Source organism: Periplaneta americana, chromosome 6 (genome assembly GCF_040183065.1).
Source record: "Periplaneta americana isolate PAMFEO1 chromosome 6, P.americana_PAMFEO1_priV1, whole genome shotgun sequence".
Classification (NCBI taxonomy): Eukaryota; Metazoa; Arthropoda; class Insecta; order Blattodea; family Blattidae; genus Periplaneta; species Periplaneta americana.
The window spans coordinates 25,560,770-25,583,941 of NC_091122.1; the positions used below are offsets into that span (position 1 = coordinate 25,560,770).

The following is a 23,172-nucleotide window of genomic DNA, read 5'->3' on the forward strand; positions in this document are numbered from 1 at the left end:
TTGTTATTAAAAATCAAATATTTTTATACTTATTAAACCAGTGGGGTTGGATCTTTTTCATATACTTAATGGCGGTGTAGGGTAGATATTGATATGTGTCATTGTCTTCAGTATTGGCTCGACAAAGTGCAAAAATTACAGCTCCTAAGGAAAGATAAAAAGGTATTACTTACTGATAAAATAAGAGGCCTAGGTAATTTTGTAGTCTCCAGATCATTTCAGCAAGATCTCTTAGTAGGATAAAATGATTTTACGCTCTACATTTCAAGTTCTACATGCAGCAGCTATACGAAAATGCTATTGTTCGAAAGCTTAGCAAACCTGACATTTTTTTAACATTCGCCTACAACCACAATGACCTGAAATAGCTACTGCTATCGTCCTGACATTGATACTTTCGTTTTCGCGTTGAAAATCAAAAACTGAAGTTGGATAGGTTCAAGAGAAAGTATTTGGCCTAAAAAAATCCATTCAGAGGGAGTATGTTTCATTATTATGGAAGCAAATAACTATTAAAAAGACGAGTATTCTTCATTGAAAATAAATCTGAAACATTTTTATTTGAACGTCTAACGAACTTAGTTTGCAGCAGCATTTGCTGCACAAGCCACTAGTTTTAATAGAAAAGTACAAAAAAAAAATTGGTAGGGAAATTAAAATTTCACAGTACTACAATATTATACAACATATAAAATATGGACATTGCGATAGTTGTTTTCTTTACGGTCCGACAAGGTTTAATAAATTAGTGTGAGAAATGAAGCTTTGCCAATTTAAGGGTTAACCTCTCATGTAAATTAACTTACATGTCATTGCCATTAAGAACAACTCGGCATACATTCTCGATCCCACCATCAGATTTGAGACACATGCAGATCAACCGCATGAGGTGGACAGTGAAAAGAAACGGATCTATGAACCAACAATCCCGTTCTATAAAGATAAATATAGCCTGTCCCACATTGATGTAATAGGTCTGATGGTGGGAGCACCAGGTACCATACCCTCCTTCTTTGCCAACAAATGTAAAAATCTGGGCCTAACACACAGCATTGTGAAGGAAATAGCCATTAGTGCCCTCAAAGGATCGGTTCAGATATTGAGAAATCATTTGTATGGGAGTGATAATGGAAATTTCAAGTTATCTTAACCGATGGCTGTTGATTGGTTTAGATATCAATGTCAATACGTAAATCCGTACTGTTATTTTTCTCACGGTATATGGCATTCATATCATTCTAACCTATCTGATGATATTTTTTTCCCCCTTTCTTAACTGTAAATGAGCACAAACGCTACTTAGGTGTAAATTTTTCTGACATTTTGTATACTCGATTCCCTAACCGTTTCAAATGTATATCATTTTACCTTTTAGGTGTGTTTCCAAATTATATGTAATACGCTTTGTCACATCTGGCAACCTTTTCATAAGGGAAGCTAACTTTCTTCTTTTCTTCTATATTAGGTATTATTATTATTATTATTATTGTTATTGTCGTTATTTTAATTGTTATTATTATTTTTACTTTATTATTAATTTATTTACAAATGGTTTTTAGAGAATCCGGAGGTTCATTGCCGTCCTCACATAAGCTCGCCATCGGTCCCTATCCTGAGCAAGATTAATCCAGTCCCTAGCATCATATCCCACCTCCCTCAAATCCATTTTAATATTATACTCCCATCTACGTCTCAGTCTCCCAAAACGTACTTTTCCCTCCGGCCTCCCAACTAACACTCTATATACATTTCTAGATTCGTCCATACGTGCTACATACCCTGCCCATCTCAAACGTATGGATTTAATGTTCCTGATTATGTCAGGTGAAGAATACAATGCGTGCAGTTCTGCGTTCTGTAACTTTCTCCATTCTCCTATAGCTTCATTCCTCTTAGCCCAGATATTTTCCTAAGCACCTTATTCTCAAACACCCTTAACCTCTGTTCCTCTCTCAAAGTGAGAGTCCAAGTTTCACAACCATACAGAACAACCGGTAATATAACTGTTTTATAAATTCTAACTTGGAGCTTTTTGAGAGCAGACTGGATGACAAAAGCTTCTAAACAGAATAATAACAGGCACTTCCCATATTTATTCTGCGTATAATAATAATAATAATAATAATAATAATAATAATAATAATAATAATAATAATAATAATAATAATAATTTATTTTAGTGGTAGAGTTAAGGCCGTAAGGCCTTCTCTTCCACTCAACCAGCAAAAGTATACATACAAGTTATGAATAAATTTACAAGTTGCAAAAATTACAAGAAATTGAGTTCGATAAAAAATTATGTATATGAAGAAATATTAATTCCTAAAGGCCAAATTAGAATAAAATGCACCTGAGATATTAAAAGACAAATATCCAAACATTTAAATAAAATGATATACCAAAGTTCAATTTTTCGGTACCCAGGGGTCCTAAAAGTGTTTATAATAGTTTATGACTGTTAAAATTAAAAAAAAAGGGTATTAAAATTCTTTCACCACACTACGAATAACGAGTAAGTAAAAAATCGTGTAGTGAACCTTATAGAAATAAAAGAAAGGTCCTATCCGTTTTGCTATAGTCATCTGTCACGACTTATTCCCATAGCAACAAAAGTCAAAATAAATGAAGATCAAATAGGCCTTCTTAACGAATGCAAATGAGCTAATGTGTAATAGATGCAGGACTGACTGTACAGTTTTTCCCAGCATAAATTGTAAAGTCACATTTCAATCAATTTGAACAATATATTGCGAGCTTATAAATATGTAATATCATGTTAGCTATGCAAATGAATGTGCGGAAAACATCAGGACTGATACATCCCCTACTCTGAGACTTGCATATGTAATATCGGGGCACCAATATATGAAATAATACGAATAGATTTCAAACATTAACACCTTGGGAGGAACCTTTCCTATCCCCTTGTCTTACCTCCTACCCTCGTGAGTTGCAGGAGTATCAAAGGGTAAGAATTAGAAGGGGTGCTTCAAAATGAAAGATTGATGCATAACGAACGCTATTGCTTCTGTTGGAAGGGGCAAAAAATTTAAGGGATGGCCGTTAAATTAGAAGAAATTTATCACGAACTCTGAAGTCATAGGTTCGTACTCAACTTCGAATAGTGATTGTAATGTTTCAGAGTGAATTTGAAGCAAAATTAGACTTCATAATTCTTGATAATGACCATACAGTATCATAAAACAATTTGATTGGTTTCATAGAACATTATAGTGCTGGATTATTATTGTATAATCCAGCAATTCGATTCTTGAAAACTTGAGAAGAAACTCTTGTTTTCTTTATTTTTAAGAAACACATAAAAATAAAATTTTCAGCCATCTGTATCATTGTATTGTATTGTATTGTGTTGTATTTATTAACATTCTATGGTATTCATACATGCTTACAGATAGAATATGGAACAAGTCAAAAAACTTAATACTCTTATAAAATCTTAATTTATAGTCACAGTCTAGATTAAATATATACACACGAGATTTACAATATAGTCTACTAGTACAACACAAAGTTTTAGTATCAATTTCATGAAGTGTTATTGAATGTTATGAATTCACCTACAGAATAGAATGCGTGAGAAATTAAGTACTTCTTTAATTTGGCCCTAAATAATTTCATGTTTTGAGTTTCATTTTTTATATCGATAGGGAGGCTATTAAAAATTTTTACTGCCATATAACGCACTCCTTTTTGATAGCACGATAGACTTGCCGATGGAGTATGAAAGCCATTTTTTGACGTGCATTTATGCTATGAACTGTTGAATTAGTTACAAAGTTTTCACGATTACATACGAGGAATATTATTCATGAAAAGATATACTGACAAGCCATGGGCATTATTTGTAGTTTTTTTTTAAATAGTCCTACACGATTCCCTAGCTTTGGCACCTACTATTATTCTAATTACTCTTTTTTATAATAGACATATATTGTTACTATCTGTGGAATTTCCCCAGAATATTATTCCAAAACTCATTACCAAGTGGAAGTATGCAAAGTATATTGTTTTTAAGGTATTGATATTTACTATGTTTTGCATAGATCTAATAGCAAAACGAGCTGAATTTAGTTTGGGGGTAATTTCTTTAATATGATTTTTCCAATTTAACACATTATCAATTTTTAAGCCAAGAAATTTGGTTGTTGTTGTTTCTATGTTGTTGAATTATGTTAGTTTTGATACAATTTAATACTAATTTATTGACTGAGAACCAGTCACATATTTTGGAGAAAATTTCCTCTGTTGAAGATTGGAATGTGTTTGAGTTATTGGCTGTAATTACTATACTTGTGTCATCTGCAAATAATATGGGATGACCTACATCTTTTATTAGGGGGGCAAGATCATTTATAAACACTAGAAAAAGTAGGGGACCTAATATTGATCCTTGAGGAATTCCATTATTAATAGTTCCCCATGTCGATGCAGATTTCATAGCTGTATTTATTTCAACTTTCTGTTTCCTATCTATGAGATAGGCCTATGAGTGAAACCATTGGTGTGCAACACCTTAATTCCATAATAATCTAATTTATCCAGCGGCATCTGTCAACGAAGAAAATGAAAGAAATCTTTTTCTTTCTTCTCTTTACTCTTTTGTCATTTCATTTTTCTATTGTCTTCACCATTGTCACCATATTTTCATTACCTTATTCTTTACATACTTTCACTTATAAATAGCGTAAAAAATATCTCTTCATTATCGTCGTCTTTTATTTCTTCAGATAATTCATTTGTTTCTGTGTGAGTCTGTGGTTACTATGCGATTCATTGAATTAGAGGATGGAATATTGAAATCCGGCCGTGGACGATGAGTTTTAAAGAAGAATAAAAGTTTTACCACAGTCTAGTATATATAGTCACGAAGCTTGAGTTCTTGAGGGTACTAGGAACAATAGACTGTGTTGGTACTATTTCACATTGTCTATAATGGGGCGATAGAAGCGATCCTAGTGGTTAGCAACTATCTATAGATGCATATTTCAAACATATTGAGCTTCGTGACTCTACATACTAGACTGTGGTGTTACCAAGACCTCTTTGAATAGGGAAGAAAAGCTGTTTGTCCTATATCTTAGATTTTCGTCACAAAAAGAAATCCTGTCAGTGATTAAGGGCTTCAGGCAAAATTTACTGTTCATATCTCGCCGATCTTGAATAACCTTCGAAATTTAAAGAGTTGTTGTTTAGTCAACTGTCCGAAGACAGGTTTGAACCTCATAAGTAACACCAATAAGGCATCACTCATGAGGCAACTAAGCCAGGAGTTAATGGGTTAAGGTGGCCAGTTCCTTTCTCCCTCCAATGCATATATCGCCGATTTTTTTTTATTTTAGTTGGTTATTTAACGACGCTGCATCAACTACTAGGTTATTTAGCGTCGATGAGATTGGTGATAGCGAGATGGTATTTGGCGAGATGAGGCCGAGGATTCGCCATAGATTACCTTGCATTCACATTACGGTTGGGGAAAACCTCGGGAAAAACCCAACCAGGTAATCAGCCCAAGCGGGGATCGAACCCGCGCCCGAACGCAACTTCAGACAGGCAGGCGAGCGCCTTAACCGACAAGATATCGCCGACAAGCTACATATTACACTAGTCAGACTTCAGATGCATACAAAATAAATTATTTCTCTGACACATATCATCAAGTGAGATGTACTGCCTGATGATATATATATATATATATATATATATATATATATATATATATATATATATAGGCCTACATACTGGGCCAAAAAAGGCACCAAATTTAAATGGTTATATTCCAGTAGCTAATGATTTCACTTGAAAGTTTATTTCACATTTCACAGGCAAATTTCACAGTCCTTGTAGACCGGGAAAGTACATAATATTTAATTTTTTACCATTTATTAAATATTATTTTTTATTTTTTGTAAGGCAGTGAAAAGTCGATCGTGTATACCGAACTAAGCATTATGGTCTTAAGACTTCAGCAGGCCAAGCCGTTTGTTGTGCTATCATCATTTGTTTTCTTCTGTTTTGAGTTCTCATTTTGTGAATAATGGGTCGCTTAACGAACGAAGACAAGATTTTCATTAAACATTTGCACCACTATGATAATTTATCTGACCGTCAAATTGTAAGGAACTACGATCAACGAGAATGGTCTGCTTCAAGTGTACAACGATTGATTAGCAAGATACGGACATGATATCCCTCCTGAGAGATTATTGCGTGAAAGATCGCATTTCTCAAATTCTCTGATGATTTCCGCTGGAGTCTCAAACGAGATCTTAATTTTATTTTATTGGGTTATTTTACGACTCTGTGTCAACATCTAGGTTATTTAGCGTCTGAATGAAATGAAGGTGATAATGCCGGTGAATGAGTCTGGGATCTAGCACTGAAAGTTACCCAGCATTTGCTCGTATTGGGTTGAGGGAAAACCCCGGAAAAAACCTCAACCAGGTAATTTCCTCCGACCGGGATTCGAACCCGGGCCACCTGGTTTCGCGGCCAGACGCGCTGACTTTTACTCCACAGGTGTGGACACGAGATATTAATCCTATTGACTGTTTTGTATGGAGTCAACTACAAAAAGCAGTTTACTACAAAACAAGAATTCGTAATATTGAACATTTAAGACAACGCCTTCTTGAATGTTGGGACCGGCTTGATCAAAGACAGATATCCAGTGCTGCTGGACAATGGAGAAGAATGGTTGTGCGGGAAAATGGCGGTCACATAGAGTATCATTTTTAATTTTGAGTATTTGAAAGATCATTAATTATTATTAATTTTACCAACATTCATTTTGTGCATTTTGAAGTAATATATTGTATGAATTTAAATACTATTATAGTCACAATCATGCCCTGGTATGAAAGAAAAATTTCACAACCTCGAGCGGGAATCGAACCTGCGACTTTCTAGTATTTAAATTCATTAATATGTCACATCAACGGACGTATACACATCATCCAACATCGTAAGATGAAGATTACATTAATAAATTATCTTCATAAACCACATTTTTCGCATCATTGTGTATTGACATCCATAAGATTTTAAGGGGACACTCAACTATATTTTGGAACTTTTTTCCTATTTGACCAGTCTTTTTCAAATTTGGAGAAAAAGTTTAATATACACATGGAAAGTAACATGCAAAATCTCAGCCCATTAGATCCAATACTTTTCAAAATAAAAAAAATATATATTTCAATTTTTAATCAATCATTAATTAAAATATCACTTTTAACTATCATTTTTTATTTTTTGGCTTTGTGCATTTGACTGTGACTTCTCAATGAATAGGGGAAGAATTCTACGTATTGATTGAGTTCTGTCACGTAAATTAGTGTAGAAATTTAATTTTTCATTTCTATGACACTTATTCTCCAATTTTTAAGTTGAGTGTACCCTTAATTGAGCCTCAAAAAAACATAATAAAAAGTCTTGTTCATCTTTAAAATCTACTCTTTCCAACAGTGAATTCATTATAAATTAATGTTATGTATTTCCGAAAATAGACTATTTCTAATTTTGTGCCTTTTTTGGCACCACTGTGCATATATTTCTTCAACTGTGCATGTATCTGGAATCGAAGTCCTGTTCTCTCGAATAGGAACTTCAGTAAACTATCCATGAAAAAGTATTAAATAAAATTAATCAGTGTTAAAGCGTTAACAAAATAATATAGTAAGACTGGACGTAAGAGTTAAACCCGATTAGTCTTACTGTATTCCTATACAGAGTAATACAGTTAGAAACAAGAGTTGCAAGGTACCTTGCGAAACAGTAGTAAATATAAAGTGGACAAGCCAACAAATTGAATTAATTCTGTTTTATTTACCGTATTATTACATTGAGAGAGGGAGGAGTGATGGGATATTCCACCTAAACTACTCGCAGGCAACATTACCACGCTCCAACTGTCCTCGTCTTGTTTGCTGACAATAGCCAGAAGCCCGTCCGGACAGACCTTCTGTAGTTATAATCTAGTACAGGTCCGCTCAAGGGAAATGCAACCCCTGCTACTAGAGAATTTGTTTCTAACATAGACATCCGTCCTTTGTTGAACTTAATTTTGATAAAGTTTAACTGTTAATATCTCTCCACAGCATATTCTATGCTTTCATTTGTTTTTCGCGATACTTTCCTCGTATGATACATACCCGTCCTATACTTGAAATGCTAGCAATGTAACATGGTGTTTTCTCGACGGTCCGCATTCTCTGAACTTTGGCCTTGTATATAAAAAATAAGGCAAGGGGTTACTTGCTTACTTACTGGCTTTTATGGAACCCGGAGGTTCATTGCCGCCCTTACATAAGCCCGCCATTGGTCCCTATCCTGAGCAAGATCAATCCATTCTCTATCATCATATCCCACCTCCCTCAAATCCATTTTAATATTATCTTCCCACCTACGTCTCGGTCTCCCTAAAGGTCTTTTTCCCTCCGGCCTCCCAACTAACACTCTATATGCATTTCTGGATTCGCCCATACGTGCTACATGCCCTGCCCATCTCAAAACGTCTGGATTTAATTTTCCTAATTATGTCAGGTGAAGAATACAATGCGTGCAGTTCTGCGTTGTGTAACTTTCTCCATTCTCCTGTAACTTCATCCCTCTTAACTCCAAATATTTTCCTAAGAACCTTCTTCTCGAACACCCTTAATCTCTGTTCCTCTCTCAAAGTGAGAGTCCAAGTTTCATAACGATACAGCACAACCGATATTATAACTGTTTTATAAATTCTAACTTTACTATTTTTTTTACAGCAGACTAGATGACAAAAGCTTCTCAACCGAATAATAACAGGCATTTCCCATATTTATTCTGTGTTTAATTTCTTCACGAACATCATTTATATTTGTTACTGTTTCTCCCAGATATTTAAACTTCTCCACCTCTTCAAAAGATAAATTTTCAATTTTTATACTTACATTTCGTTCAATATTCTGGTCACGAGACGTAATCATATACTTTGTCTTTTCGGGATTTACTTCCAAACCTATCTCTTTACTTGCTTCCAGTAAAATTTTCGTGTTTTCCCTAATCGTTTGTGGATTTTCTCCTAACATATTCACATCATCCGCATTGACAAGCAGCTCATGTAACCCATTCAATTCCAAACCCTCTCTGTTTTTTTTTTCTTTCTTTTTTTTTTTTTTTGCTGTGGTCGTGCCAGAGAATCAGTCCCATTCCGAGGCTTATTGGAGGGATTCATAACAAGCTATTTTTTTTACGGTGATGGGTTGTTAGCCCTTCGCCCAACCCCCAAGCTGGAGGACCACCCCTCATCGTCTGTCCGCGACTGCTTATTCAATATATTCACAGCTACCCTCCATATCTGGAGGCCGTCTCCTCGATCCGCATCCTGAGGACGCGCCATGCCTGGCCTCATATGATACATACCCGTCCTATACTTGAAATATTAGCAATGTAACATGGTGTTTTCTCAACGGTCCGCATTCTCTGAACTTTCGCCTTGTATACAAAAAAATTAGGCAAGGATAACAATATTAAACTGAAAGCACAGTCTAGTATAGACAGTCACGAAGCTTGAGTTGTAGAGAGTACTAGGAACAATAGACTGTGCCGGTATTATTTCGCATTGTCTGTGATGAGGCGATAGTAGCGATCCTAGTCGTTAGCAACTATCTATGGATGCACATTCCCAACGTATTGTGCTTCGTGATTGTATGTACTAGACTGTGCTGAAAGTTAATCAAGACTAACGGCTTCGCAGTTGGTTACCTGACTAAATGAGTGCAACAGTATTAAATGTAACATGGAGCCGTGAGTTCAAAAATTTTGTTTGTCATTAAATTTACAAGCAAATCAAAATCAGAATAGGAGAAGAAATGTTGGAGGGAAGTGAAATAGGGAAAGGAGTACGACGAAGATGTCCTTTTTCACCTACCCTATTCAACAACTACTTGGGGGGGGGGAAATTGGTGAAGAACTGTTTTCAGAACTTGGAAGTAGGAGGAGGAAGAAGAAGAAGAAGAAGAAGAAGAAGAAGAAGGAAAAAAAAAGAAAGTGTATAAGATATCCTGATGATATGGCTGAAGAGGTGATACTAATGGATATACTACTGGAGCTAAATGACAGCTGTGAGCAGTATGGGATGAAGATAAAGACCATGGTCACAGGAAGGAAACTAAAGAAGGTAAACTTGCAAATTCTAAATGAGGCATTAGAGCAAGTGGACAGCTTCAAATACTTGCGGTGTACTATAAGCAGTAACATGAGCTGCTGCCAAGAAGTCAAAAGGAGGATAGCAATGGCAAAGAAAGCTTTTAATAGAAAAAAGAGCATTTTCTGCTGACCTCTGGAAAAAGAACTAAGGAAGAGACTAGTGAAGTGCTTAGTGTGGAGTGTGTCATTATATGAGGCAAAAACAAGGATTTACGATGAAGTGAAGAGAAGCGAATAGAAGCATTTGAAATGTGTATATGGAGAAGAATGGAGCGTGTGATGTGAACAGATAGATTAAGCTGTGTTGGAAAGAGTGGGTGAAGAAAGAATGATGCTGAAACTGATCAGGAAGAGGAAAAGGAATTGGTTAGGTCACTAACTAAGAAGAAACTGCCTACTGAAGGATGCACTGGAAGGAATGGTGAACGGGAGAAGAGTTCGGGGCAAAAGAAGGTATCAGATTATAGACGACGATATATGGATCATGGAGACCAAGAGGAAATGAGAATTGATTGGAAAATGCTGTGTCTGCAGTGAAAGACTGCCTTAGGACAGAAAACTATGAATTAATTAATTAAATCCACTTACGTATGAATTTCTTCCCTTGCGGTTACTTGAAGTCCAGTGTGTATCAGAATACACCAAGAAATACTGATGACCTGAAAGGAAAAAATAGATATAAGATAGAACAGACCAGTCATGTAACTGTGAGAAAGACAATGGACTCTTTTCGTGATTGATTGGGACATTGTTTGGCTCTAAATGATTCTCATCTTGAGCATCTGTTGTAAAGTTTGGTTAGTGATAGTGTTTTATTCAGTTTTATGACCTACTAAACATGATTTTACATAGTTATTTGTCTCAAGTTTAAAGTCAAGGAAAGAAGTTTAAATTAGTTAAAGGCACGAAACGAGTGAATGGGTAAAATTTCTACGCATTCGTACATAAAATTTAAGGGCATATGTACGTGAACGACCACAAATATTATAAGAAAATGCAGGCCCTAAATTTCTAAAATTTTATAAGAAAATGAACTCAAAATTGGACAAAAATTACAAGGTACCACAACAAAACTTATTGCAACTTAAATATCTGATAAAAGTATAAAAGGGTTACTAATAATATTTTTTTAGAATTCACTTTTTACTTTAAATTAAATTTTTCCAAAATTTGAAAATTTTCACACATATTACTTCATAACTCCACAACTATTAGAAATAGAATTCTGAAATTTTGTACAATGATTTAACATTTATTTATGAAAAAAGGTAGACTACAAAAATGACCATTTTTTTTTAAATATAAAAATTAGGTCACAAAACATTATGTAAATTACAAATAAAAAATTAATTTTATTAAAATGAACAACTCTACATATCTGAGAGTAGTCTACTTTTCAGAAATAAGTGTTTATTACATGCAGGAAAAATATTAAAGATGTCAGAGACCATAACAACGTTATGGTTACCAAATGATGTAACTGCAGAATTTTCTTGCTTTTTCATACTTTCATAAAACTGGTTTGAAAAATATTATTAGGAACCTTTTTTTATACTTTTATCAGATATTTAAGTTCTAATAAGTCTTTATGGTACCTTGTAATTTTTGTCCAATTGTGAGTTCATTTTCTTATAAAATTTTATAAATTTAGAGCCTGCATTTTCTGATACTTTGTGGTCGTTCACGTACATATACCCTTAATGGATATTAGGAATATGCAAATCTTAACATAGGGTGTCATTAAAATAATAAAGTTTATTATCACACCTTGTATGTCTGAATAACCAACTTTTTTCGAACACTGGTATCATATTGTATGGTTTATCTGCAACATCTTTTGTATAAAACTTTACAAAAAAATGTTAAAATTTAAGAAATTATGAGTTATATAATGTTTCTTGTTGGTTATTTAAGGACTCTGTAGAAACTGCTGAGTTATTTGGCGTCGATAGGATTTGTGATAGCGAGATGGTATTTGGCGAGATGAGGCCGAGAATTCGCCATAGATTACCTGATATTTGCCTTACAGTTAGGAAAACACTAGGAAAAAACCAAATCAGATAATCAGCCCAAGCGGGAATCGAACCCACACCCGAACGCAGCTCCGCATAGGCAGACAAGTGTCTTAGCTGGCTGAACCACGTCGATGGCCTGAGTCATATTTCATACTTAATGAACACTCTGTATAATTATACCGCCAGTTGTAAAAAATAAAGCGTTTAGAAGTTTCGAAAAGGCACTTTTAAGTAATTAAAATTTTAATGTTGGTATTTGCTTAATTCAAATAATGATATCACAACAGCATTAGAGTCAATCTCATAATAGCAATGAAACGGATAGCCTATTCTAATTTTAAAAGCACTAGATACCTATTTTTTTTTTATGAATTGGGTTAGCGATTTTATGAACTTGGTCTGCACGATATACCATATCAGAGGCATATTATGCTCGAAAATCACTTTCGTCCAATTAATTTTCAGAAATAATTTTCCAAATCGTTACTTCACTCTATCACAGTCGCTAGTTCACAAATTCATCCCTCTAGTTCAATTTTCATGTGGCATTAATTAGTAATGTAGCTTTTGTTAAACACTTATTAACCTGTTTTCGCGTGTTTAACTATGCAAAACTCACATTTATTTCTCAATTAAAATCAGTTAAATTTACTAACATGGTCACAAATAAATACAATGCTGTTTTGAGTTAGCGTTAATACGAAAAATGTCTTATTGCTGCATAATTTTCCACTGGTTGACTTCAATATGATATTGTTGTTGGTTGTAATCAACGTGTTATACAGAATCATATACAGGATGTACGTTTGAGTTTGTTACATAATTTTGTAAGTGAAATGAGGGGTCATAAACAATATATTATTTTCCTAATGATCCCATAACCGTTAACTTTAGAGTACGATGCTAATTGATATCCTTAGGAACGTCGTTTCATGTCTAGCTATTAGAAAACTTGACAGCTGCATATTGGAATGCGAAGGGTTAGGATAGGATTTTTGTCGATACCACATGCTATTCATTATTCTTTCTACATAGCTATTAATTATTAAAACATCATAAATTATATAATTTAGAGAATGTTAGAAAATGGCATCCATTCACCTTATTGAACACATTGCAACGATGCACTGTCGATAATGTTCAAAGATTTTTTTTTCTTTCGATGTCAATACAAGCGGCTAAGTTTGTTGCTAAAATTTTCTATACTTTGACTGCTACTTCGTCTGGGGAACGTTGTGGCCAACAGCAGCACCTCTTTTTCAGATTCACCTTCCAGGATAATGTTGATTTAGTTACTACATTTTTAAACGACGTACCGTATTTACTCGCGTAATTTCTCCGCAGAGATTTTAGGATTTTTTTTTCAGAATTTCTATTTTTTTCGCTGAATTTCCCTCTCTTACATTAAAAAAAATGGACACACCTTATCCCTTCAAGTGCGTCTTTTGCTAAAATTTTAAATAGGTTACTATAAAAGTATGTTATTAATTTATTCTAAAAATCTGAAAGTTAGAATTTATAAAACAGTTATATTACCGGTTGTTCTGTATAGTTGTGAAACTTGGACTCTCACTCTGAGAGAGAAACATAGGTTAAGTGTGTTTGAGAATAAGGTGCTTAGGAAAATATTTGGGGCTAAGCGGGATGAAGTTACAGAAGAATGGAGAAAGTTACACAACACAGAACTGCACGCATTGTATTCTTCACCTGACATAATTAGGAACATTAAATTCAGACGTTTGAGATGGGCAGGATATGTAGCACGTATAGGCGAATCCAGAAATGCATATAGAGTGTTAGTAGGGAGGCTGGAGGGAAAAAGACCTTTAGGGAGGCCGAGACGTAGATGGGAGGATAATATTAAAATGGGTTTGAGTAAGGTGGGATATGATAATAGAGACTGGATTAATCTTGCACAGGATAGGGACCAATGGCGGGCTTATGTGAGGGCGGCAATGAACCTTCGGGTTCCTTAAAAGGCATTTGTAAGTAAGTAAGTATTAATTTATTCTACATCAGTTTTCTGAGGCGCGGAAGATGATTTGATTTGTCTCTTATTAAAGTAATAGATTTTAAAATATACAGGGTGGACTGTAACGACTGCACCAAAATCAAACTGACAACAGATCATGATGAGAAGTTTGAAAAATCTAAATAAGTTTTTTTTTTTTTTTAACATTCACCGTTTTAGTGGAAATAGTTGTGTTTCTATTAAGCTTTTGACAACACCACGACTACTGCAATAACTTCAGCAGGCTCGGTCACTCCTTCCTTACCTTCCCCTCCCCCTCTGCTGTATTCAGTCAAACTTCTGTCTGCGCACTTCACACGTTCCATTCTTCTCCAAATCCACATTTCAAATGCTTCTATTCGCTTCTCTTCACTTCGTCGTAATGTCCATGTTTCTGCCTCATACAATGCCACACTCCATACAAAGCACTTCACTAGTCTTTTCCTTAGTTCTTTTTCCAGAGTTCCGCAGAAGATGCTCCTTTTTCTGTTAAAAGCTTCCTTTTCCATTGCTATCCTCCTTTTGACTTCCTGACAGCAGCTCATGTTACTGCTTATAGTACACCCCAAGTATTTGAAGCTGTCCACTTGCTCTACTGCCTCATTTAGAATTCGCAAGTTTACCTTCTTTATTTTTCTGTCCTACTGATTGAAAGAAAGTTAATTTAAAACTCCAAAATCTTATTACATTTTTATTTTTATATTTGGAATTTTCAAAAAATAAAAAGGTATTTTTTCTTAATGGGTTAAGATAGGGAAAACTGTTTTGAAAGGTTGTTCTGTGTTCTTTTAGGAGTAAGATAGTAATATAAATTTTGTTCTAACTTAAAGCTGTGGGCCAAGAACTGAAACAAATTTCAGTCTTCGCTTTAAAAATTACCCCCCCTGCTCCCACCCAAAAATATTTAAGGGGTTTATTTTGTGTCAAAATCCTTAATTATGTATCAAGTAATGATTAGTGAAAAAATAGTTTTAAAAAATTGAATGAAAATTGCAAATTTTTCCCCCAAGATCGGATAACTACCTCAAATGCTTAAGACGGAACAGGAAGAAGAAAAAAGAAAAGGTTTAGTCGAGGAAGTACTTAATATACCAATCGCATCAGCTTGGCTACAGCTGGTTGAAATAGTTTAAATTTTATTGTATTTAGTACAAGAAAAAAACCCAAGTATTCGAAAGCTATATCCTTGCATATCAAAGTGAAGATTGTATAAATAAAAAGCTAACGGATCTCTTCCTTGGAGGGGAAGAAAAAGACCCTCGAAATATTTGTTTATATTTAAAAGCATTGTAAGAATTGTTTTTATGGTAATTTCTTATTCCCAAGATTCGAAATAACGCATTTCTAGGCGGAAATTATCAAATCAAACCTTGAATCACCACACCTGCCCTAAAGAAATGTATTAATAAATCATTATATATTCCGATCTTCTTTTGCCTCTAGACATTTTTTCCTTCTTGTTCAGACGTCTCAGAAAGGTTTCTAAATACCGTTACCATAGTAACAGAGTGACAAACTGTGTCTCATTAATAATTTACATATTTCAAACACTATTCACAGTTTTAATATGCTTGATGGATTGGTAATAAAAAGGAATTCATGCAAGCAGGTGAGATATATTTATACAATAGATACCTTAAGGGAAGGGCACAAGAGAAGAGAGGGGGGGGGGATTTCATTCGTTTTTTGAAATACAATACATCAAGCAGGTGCCGACAGATGGAACCAGCCCGTATAATTTTATGTATGAAAAATTTTTATTTCTTTCTGGTTCTCTTTCTTTCTCTAGTTCTCTCTCATCGTACACGCATTTTGTGGCATTGTTCTCTTTACCTTGGAATGTTCTTATAAAAAAAAAGACTGTTCTAACTAAATAGCTATTAGGAAAGTGAAGTCGAAATATTATAAAAAATAATTTAAGCCTTCTCTAACGTCCAATTTATTGATTGATTTATTTTATTGGGTTATTTTACGACGCTGTATCAACATCTCAAGTTATTTAGCGTCTGAATGAAATGAAGGTGATAATGCCAGTGAAATGAGTCCAGGGTCCAGCACCGAAAGTTACCCAGCATTTGATCGTATTGGGTTGAGGGAAAACCCCGGAAAAAACCTCAACCAGATAGCTTGCCCCGACCGGGATTCGAACCCGGGCCACCTGGTTTCGCGGCCAGACACGCTGACCGTCCAGTTTATTGAAAAAGATTAATTCATTCATAGTTTTCTGCTCAAGGGAAGGTCTTTCACTGCAAACCCAGCATTCTCCAACTTTTCCTATTTTCTGCCTTTCTCTTTGTCTCTGCCATATATCTTAATGTCGTCTACCATCTGATATCTTCTTCTGCCCCCAACCTTCTCCCGTTCACCATTCCTTCCAGTGTATCCTTCAGTAGGCAATTTCTTCTCAGCCAGTGACCCAGCCAATTCCTTTTCCCCTTCCTGATCAGTTTCAACATCATTCTTTCTTCACCCAATCTTTCCAACACAGCTTCGTTTCTTATTCTGTCTGTCCATTTCACACGCTCCATTCTTCTCCATATACACATTTAAAATGCTTCTATTCGTTTCTCTTCACTTCGCCGTAATGTTCATGTTTCTGCCCCCATACAATGTCACACTCCATACAAAGCACTTGACTAATCTCTTCGTTAGTTCTTTTTCCAAAGGTCTGCAGAAGATGCTCCTTTTTCTATTAAAAGCTTCCTTTGCCATTGCTATTCTCCTTTTCACTTCCTGGCAGCAGCTCATGTTACTGCTTACAGTACACCCCAAGTATTTGAAGCTGTCCACTTGCTCTACAGCCTCATTTACAATTCGTACGTTTATCTTCTTTATTTTTCTTCCTATGACCATGGTCTTCGTCTTATTTGCATTTATCTTCATTCCATACGGCTTACAGCTGTCATTTAGCTCCAGTAGAATATTCCTTAATATAGCTTCTTATTTTCTTTCCATTTTATAAAGGCGATTCAACTTTGTTTAAGAAAATAATTATATTATTGTGACACTGAAAACTTTGTTTCTAGATTTTTTCTTTAAATCAGCATTACTGATACCTAAAAAGTGGTTTTCAGCGTCCCCTCTCTGTACAACGAATTCTGTTGTAGCGTGTGTAAGATTTTCTACCTATTCGTAATCAATTAGTATTTTATTAGGTGATTTATTAGTACTAAGCATATTAGCGAACAGAAAAATTAACAACGAAATAATAAGAGAAAATAAATCATGCGTATTATTACTTTAATTAAATATTTAATTTACAATCTTGGTATTATATTTTTTTGCTTGGTTATTTAACGACGCTGTATCAACTACTGTGTTATCTAACGTCGATGGAATTGGTGATAGTGAGAAATTTGGCGAGATGAGGCCGAGGATTCGCCATATATTACCTGACATTTTGTCTTACTCTTGGGGAAAACCTCGGAAAAAACCAACCAGGTAATCAGCCCAAGCGGGAATCGATCCCACGCCCGAGGGCAACTCGGGATGAGCAGGAAAACGCGCTACCGTAGAGCTATGCCTGTGGTCGGTATTGTATTTCACTAAGTTGACCTAATATACTCTTTAAAAAATGTGAATAGGGCTGTATATTTATTTACAATAAATTGTGATCAGAGCCAACTAGTGTTAACTATCGCAACTATAAAAACTAATTGGTAGAAACATAGGAAATAAAAATTAAAATATTATTTTTTATTTTGAACACGTTTAAATTAATATATAAATATTATCGAAAAAACCTTCCGGCATTGTCAAAAGATTAAATTTATGTAGTGATAAAATGAAATCGATAATTTGAAACGATAATATTGTAGTGATAGACAACTCTCATTGGATGAAATTCAACGAATCCTTACATTCTTGATAATCCATTTTGAATCTTGCGTACACTACTTTTAACACTTGAATATAAGTAATTGATTAACTAGCGGACTTACTCGTGTTAATTATGTAAGTCTGTGCGGCTTACAGCTGTTTCGGTGCTTCATCACACCATCCTCAGAGCCTACTAGATCTCGGCGTCATCTCGAACTTCTCTGCCTGTTATGTGGGTGCGTTTGATTGTTGAAAGGTGTTGAAAAGTGGAGTCAAATAGTGTGTGAGTACTGAAATTAATCGATCAAATTCTCAACACACAGATCAATTTCAGTACACATACACTATTTGACTCCACTTTTCAACACCTTTCAACAATCAAACACACCCACAGAGAAGTTCGAGATGACGCCGAGATCTAGTAGGCTCTGAGGATGGTGTGATGAAGCACCGAAACAGCTGTAAGCCGCACAGACTTACATAATTAACACGAGTAAGTCCACTAGTTAATCAGTTCCTTACATTCTATTGCTAAATGTGTACCCACATAAGTCAAATATCCCAGAAATAATTCACAATCATAAAATGTCACTTAAAAGCGCAAGGAAATCTATACTAATAATAAATCTGTAGCCGAAATTTTTCTGGTAATTTTCGATTTTCCAAAAATAATTGGTCCTAACATATATAATTAACCACCCTGAAACCGAAAATCGCTTTCTTGAAATTTTTGTTTGTATGTCTGTCTGTTTGTATGTTTGTTACCTTTTCACGCGATAATGGCTGAACCGATTTCGATGAAAATTGGAATATAAATTAAGTTCGTTGTAACTTAGATTTTAGGCTATACGGCATTCAAAATACATTATTTAAAAGCGGGGTTATAAGGGGGCCTGAATTAAATAAATCGAAATATCTCGCTTATTATTGATTTTTGTGAAAAATGTTACATAACAAAAGTTTCTTTAAAAATAATTTGCGATACGTTTTATTCCTTGAAAAATTTTGGACAGCAACAATCGAAAGCTATGAAAGATAGCCTACAGAGAATGCTTCTGTGTTTGTATGAAGTAATATCGGAAGCTAAATTAACCGATTTGTACAATTAATTATTATTTCACCATTGGAAAGTGTAGTTTCTCTAGATGGACATAATGCTATAATGTTATTACAGTAACTTCTGATATAATATAATATAATATAATATAATATAATATAATATAATATAATATAATATAATATAATATAATATAATATGTAATATTATATAATATAATTTAAGTTATTTGAAGGGTTCAGAACCATAGTGGGCCAAGCGCTATTCATTTGAATAAGTAGAAAACAAGAGTTAAAATTAAGTTATTACCGTAATTCAATGGAAACCTATAAACAAGTAAAATGAAATATACACATTAAATCTAAATGATGTCTATCTTCATTAAACTATGGTTACATGCAATAAAAATTAAGAAACATGTTAAAGTAATTGTCATTGCACCAAATGAGTGTCTCTGGACCAAAATGATCGCATTTTAATTTTTAAAATACAATTTAAATTAAGTAACATAATAAACGATTTATCCTTACATCAAACACGAGTGTTCCCTGGATCAAATGTCCTATTTTAATTATGTAATTACTTTATACTTATTTCTAACGGGTGTAGCGGAGCGCACGGGTACGGCTAGTATTACAATATTTTTTTAACACTGTGAAGACCTACTACTACTACTACTACTACTGCTACTACTACTACTACTACTGCTACTGCTACTGCTACTACTGCTACTGCTACTACTACTACTACTACTACTACTACTACTACTACTACTACTACTACTATTACTACTACTGCTGCTGCTACTGCTATGCAAAAGTAATTGCTATTTAAATTGCACCATTTCTTTAAAAACATTTCATTCTCGAATTAGGCCTATCTTTTTCCCTAGTTTTTAACTATTTCTGAGTAGTGTTTAGACTATAAAGAAATCTACTACAGCGGAAGTGGCAGCATGCTGGCCCAGACGATCGTTTTTTGTCGCAAATCTGTTACCATCGTTACGGTTACCTTGACGCGTGCGGGCCATGGGATCCCGTTAGCCTTAAGTTTAACTGCCGATATTTACATTTTTAGTTCGTTTTACTGCCCTCCGCATATAATGGGACTGAAAATCAGTATTGAGGCGTCCAATTAACATATGCACCTGTCTTCGAGCCTGCCTGCTTGCCTTCCTGCCCGCGACAATTGCAGTCAAGCCAGATGGCGAAAACGCGGGGACAATAAGGAAAATGTGGAACCACCTTGTGCGTATCACTTGTAGCCAACCCGAGGGGCAGCGTTCGAGTCTTGAGGTGTTTCGGGATATAGAACTGCACTATATTTCCAAGTCTGAGGTAAAAGTGTCACAGGAGTTATTTATTTATTTATTTTATTCTATTTATTTTATTCTATTTATTAATTTTATTTATTTATTTTATTTATTTATTTATTTATTTATTTATTTATTTATTCATTCATTCATTCGATTTATTTCATTTCATTTATTTGGCTGCTTGTTCGTTTATCCATTTATTCCATTGTTTACTTATTTAATTGTCTATTTATATGTCATTTATTTATTTATTTATTTATTTAATTATTTATCTGTCTGTCTATCTATCTATCTATCTATCTATCTATCTATCTATCTATCTATCTATCTATCTATCTATCTATCTATCTATCTATCTATCTATCTATCTATCTATCTATCTATCTATCTATCTATCTATCTATCTATCTATCTATCTATCTATCTATCTATCTATCTATCTATCTATCTATCTATCTATCTACAGTATCTATCTATCTATCTATCTATCTGTCTGTCTGTCTGTCTGTCTGTCTGTCTGTCTGTCTGTCTGTCTGTCTGCCTGCCTGCCTGCCTGCCTGCCTGTATGTCTGTCTGTCTGTCTGTCTGTCTGTCTGTCTGCCTGCCTGCCTGCCTGCCTGCCTGCCTGCCTGCCTGCCTGCCTGCCTGCCTGCCTGCCTATCTATCTATCTATCTATCTATCTATCTATCTATCTATCTATCTATCTATCTATCTATCTATCTATCTATCTATCTATCTATCTATCTATCTATCTATCTATCTATCTATCTATCTATCTATCTATCTATTTCCGTTATTTATTTATTTATTTGTTTATTTATTTATTTATTTACTTGAAATGTGGATATGGAGAAGAATGAAACGTGTGAAATGGACAGACAGAATAAAAACGGAGCTATGTCGGGAAGAGTGGGTGAAGAAAGAATGATGCTGAAACTGTCAGGAAGAGGAAAAGGAATTGGTTGAGTCATTGACTGAGAAGAAATTGTCCACTGAAGGATGCACTGGAAGGAATGGTGAACGGGAGAGGAGTTTCGGGGCAGAAGAACATATCAGATGACAGACGACATTAAGATATATAGATCATATGAGGAAACAAAGAGGAAGGCAGAAAATAGGAAAGATTGGAGACTTTTCAGTAAAAGACCTGCCGTTTGGTGGAACACTATGAATGAATGCATTTCGCTTATTAGTTATTAATTCTATGTAAATTTCTTCAAGAAACAAAACACTGGTCAGATTAGTAAAATTCACTCCTAATATGCTTGTCGTTTGTCTCTTGTCACAAGACACTTGTTTAAGAAACATAAAGATCTGAACTTGGTGTTTTTCACTTGCTTTCCTTGCCAGTAGTTGAAGTACTGTAGTCATTTAAGAAACTGGTCTCAACAATTTTTTTTGGTTGGTTGTTTAACGACGCTGTATCAACTAGTAGGTTATTTAGCGTCGATGAGATTGGTGATAGTGAGATGGTATTTGGCGAGATGAGGCCGAGGATTCGCACATAGATTACCTGACATTCATCTTTTCGGAAAAAAACCCAACCAGTTAATCAGCCCAAGCGGGAATCGAACCCATGCCCGAGCGCAACTCCGGATCTGTAGTTAAGCGCTTCAACCGAATGAGGTACGATGCTGGCTCCCAATAAGTTAGGAAGAAGCTAAATTACAGGGTCAAAATCAATTTTTCGGTCCAGAGAATTTTGAAGGACTAATTACATGAAGATTTTTCACTTCTGGTTTCTTCCGGCATAATAATATCTGTCTATACAGGGTGATTCACGAGGATTTACCTTCCCTTATGGAGCTTATTTCCGAAGACATTCTGAGCAAAAAATGTCACATAAACATTTTTTCCCGATCTCAATATTTTCAGAGTTAAACTAATTTGAAGTTGTTTGTAAAATGCCTTTATTCATGAGTTTTAAGGATAAACAAAAATTACAGATAAAGAATGAACTATTCAGTAGTATCATTTCTTTAATTAGCTAATATTCTGAAGCTAAAAATGTATTGTGAATTCTATAGTTGCTTCGAACATATTTTTTTTATATATTTTTAACTACAAAATTACATTATCTTACGCATTTATCACAATAATTGTTACAAATCATGCCACTCTTGTAAATTCTTCAAGACTGTACATTAGGATGCATAATTAATCTGTAAAGAATCAAGTTCCTAAAGTCATAAGATCTGTAAAAATGTTTGTGATAAGTGCGTAAGCATAATGTAATTTTTTCGTTAAAAATTGAAAAAAAAAAAAAAAAAAAAAAAAAGAATCTGTAAAAGCAACTGAGAACGCATTTTAGCTTCGTTCGTTCGTTCGTTCGTTCGTTCGTTCGTTCGTTCATTCATTCATTTTATTCCATAGATCTTACATGAGCAATGAAGCTTTAAGATGTGGAACAAGTCAAAATTTTACAATATTACAATTACAATTTTTACAAATTTTTACAGTTTTACAATTTAGTAATTTTCTACAATTTTGTGCAATTTTTTACAATATTTTTGAGAGATGTAGTGAAATGAGGTGAGGTCCGAGGATTCGCCAAAAGATTACCCGGCATTTGCCTTTTGGTTGGGGAAAACCTCGGAAAAATCCAACGAGGCAATCAAATAAAGGGGGGTAATCAAATCAAAGGAGTTGATGCCGAGGACTAACCAATTAAAGAAATGATATTTCTGAATAATTCATTCTCTATTTGTAATATTATTTTACCCTTAAAACTTAAAAATAAACATTTTACAA

At 34.5% G+C, this 23,172-nt stretch overlaps 1 long non-coding RNA gene across 2 annotated transcripts in view; it reads right to left on the reverse strand.

Annotated features, from left to right (window-relative positions):
• Positions 1-23,172, reverse strand: part of LOC138701154 (uncharacterized) — a 761,914-nt gene that overhangs the window by 538,246 nt on the left and 200,496 nt on the right. For both annotated transcript variants that reach the window (XR_011332464.1, XR_011332465.1), the window contains exon 2: positions 10,792-10,862. This is a non-coding gene — a long non-coding RNA (uncharacterized lncRNA). The remainder of the gene's footprint in view (positions 1-10,791; positions 10,863-23,172) is intronic.